This window comes from Pararge aegeria, chromosome 19 (assembly GCF_905163445.1).
Source record: "Pararge aegeria chromosome 19, ilParAegt1.1, whole genome shotgun sequence".
In the NCBI taxonomy this organism is placed as follows: domain Eukaryota; kingdom Metazoa; phylum Arthropoda; class Insecta; order Lepidoptera; family Nymphalidae; genus Pararge; species Pararge aegeria.
The window spans coordinates 10,519,269-10,522,056 of record NC_053198.1 but is presented as its reverse complement, the minus strand read 5'-3'; positions in this window follow the sequence as shown (position 1 = coordinate 10,522,056).

Below are 2,788 nucleotides of genomic sequence, written 5' to 3'. Positions count from 1 at the left end.
GAGACATATGTCTCTTGTTTTATTTATTCATATCATATCATATTCAATATAACCCGCCGCCCGCGCTATTAAAGAATAGATTTATAAAAAGTCATCTGTCCGACATGAACTTGGAAACAGTAAGTTGCAGCTGCTTCCATTTATTTAATCTGAATACCATTATATATATATAATAGTATAGAATAGATTATAACAGTCTACTGCTGGACTAAACGACGAACCTATCACAACAGGGGGGTTTGGCCATAATCACCACTCTGGGCAGACGGGTTGGTGATCATTGTAGATGATAGGAATAACACAGAGTTAACTTCTTAAATAGCCTCGTACGACAACCACGGACAGAGGGGTGGCGACAACTGTTATCTGCCTTCAAAACACGGCACAGCAATTTGATAATAATCGATTAACGTATCGAGAAATTGAATTCCGAACGAATGAATCGATTTTTATTTCGTTTTTTTATTTGAATAGTTAATTTGTTGGGAGTGTTCTTAGCTGTGTTTGATGAAAATCGGTCAAAGATGACAACCGCCACAAAAAATGGCGATTTACATATTATACAAAAACATTAAAAAGAATGGCAATAATAATTTAATCACAATTCGTTTAATATAAATGTATACTACTACTACTACTACTACAATACACACATCGCCATCTAGCCCCAAAGTAAGCGTAGCTTGTGTTATGGGTACCATAATAGCTGATAAATAATTTTTTTATGAATATAATACACATAAATACTTATAATATAAAGATAAACACCCAGACACTTAAAAACATTCATGTTCATCACACAAACATTTTTCAGTATAAACATATTCCATTTTTCAATATAAGGTCACAATGGGGTTTCCTGTATTCTAAAGATAGATTACTAGTTCATTAATGTTGTTTTTCTTTATTTTTTTTTAGTAGAAATAGCTGTGATAATTCACTTTAGTCACTACTATGCGCCAGTATCGTTACAAGTTTTATTTGGTGTTAGTGTCACTGGGTTAACGTGCAACGTTATCAAATAATAGGACTTGAGTAGTATATAACTTACACGATATTGAACGTAGGTTTTTTTAAAAATTAAAATTTTAAATGTTTTGGTACAATTCGATGAAGATTTGTTTCTTCATTTGTCCACTTAGTCTCCGAAATAGTAAACGAACGAATTACGTCAAAAGGTGATAATTACAATAAAGTACTTACAGTACCGTAGACAAATATAAACTCTTAACGGAATGATCGGCGATGTAGAGGCCTGCACAATAACGGCCAAACTTTTTTTGATGTTCCTTTCTTTGACCAATACGATGCGATTACACCCTCTACACATGGCCGATGTTGTAGAGAAAGAAAAACAAGAGCCCTTTGTTTATCGATGCTCACCCTTTTACGTCCATCGGTTGAGAATTTTAAACTTGGAAGATAAAACACGTGCGGCTGCATATGTTAACTTTTTAGTAATCGCTGTAAACGTAGCAACATTACATACGAGAACTATAGAATGCAATTAACATTTATTCTCTTTTCGTAACCATTCGGTAACGAGTTTAAGAAAAGTCAATTACCATAGAAATGTCTTTTGTTAGGCTTATCTACCTGAATTAAAGTACATGATACTCATAGATTAAATCACCTTCCTTATCTACCCAAACACTATACAGGGTGGGAACGATAAGTACCTAATATCATTTTTTTATTGCGGAAAATGACAGAGATACTATTGCCCTTTTCATCCTGAAATTTGCAAACTGAAAGGTGTAAAATATACAGAGTATATAGCGAATTAAGGAAAAGTTATAAAAAATTAAAACTATTTATCTTACTAGCCCAGTGCTTGGATGATCTAAAATAATCTCAAGGTCACTGTTAAATTTATCATTTTGAAAATAAGTGTATAGTTGACCACCATTTTTAAATTTATGATTATGAAATTTTTTTGGTTCTAAATTAATAAATAAAATAATATTTTATTCGTATAACTATCAGTTTTTGTAGCGCTTCCCTGAGTTCTAATAAGTGGAAGATCCCGGGTTCGATCCCAGACAGTAAGAACTTAGAAAGTTATATTTTCTGAATGTTCGCTAGTCTGGTCTGGTGGACAACTTTGGGCACGTCTGTACCCTACTTTGAAAGACTTCCCACCAACCACTTAGCGTTCCGGTAAGATGCGGAGTGGATAACTGTTAGGGGTACCTAATAACTACCCTACCCCTAACTGGTTAACCCGCTAAAGTCTAAGACATCTCTTAATCAACCAGCGGGGAGTGCAGTCAACGGAAAACTTTAGTAGAGTTTAAAACAAAATTACTTATAAACGTTTCTTCCAAGGTATAGCTACACTAACCCTCGGTAAAGTGCTATAACACGGTAATTTAAATTATTTGATGTATTAATAGTATGATGACTATTTGATTTATCACCCAATTTCATTTAAAAGCCTATACCCACCTACTATATTTTTAATGAGTTTAATTGGAACATTAAAACTTAACAGGAATAAGAGACCATTGCCTTTTAACTATGGTTACGCACTATGGTAACCCACGGAAGGACAGATAAACAAATGTCGATAAGGTAAATGTTCAGTATTTGGCGACAAAAATCACTTACGGATGATCAGCATTTACCTAACCTCCCACCCTGTACTTAAGTTTATCAGATTTGATTAATGATTGTTTTAACAGCAGTTAAAAATAAAACTCAAAATACTTAGGTCCATTTGTTTATAAAAAACGAGAACTGCACTATTCAAAAACAATTAACGTTCATAGTTGACATTTAGTAGAAA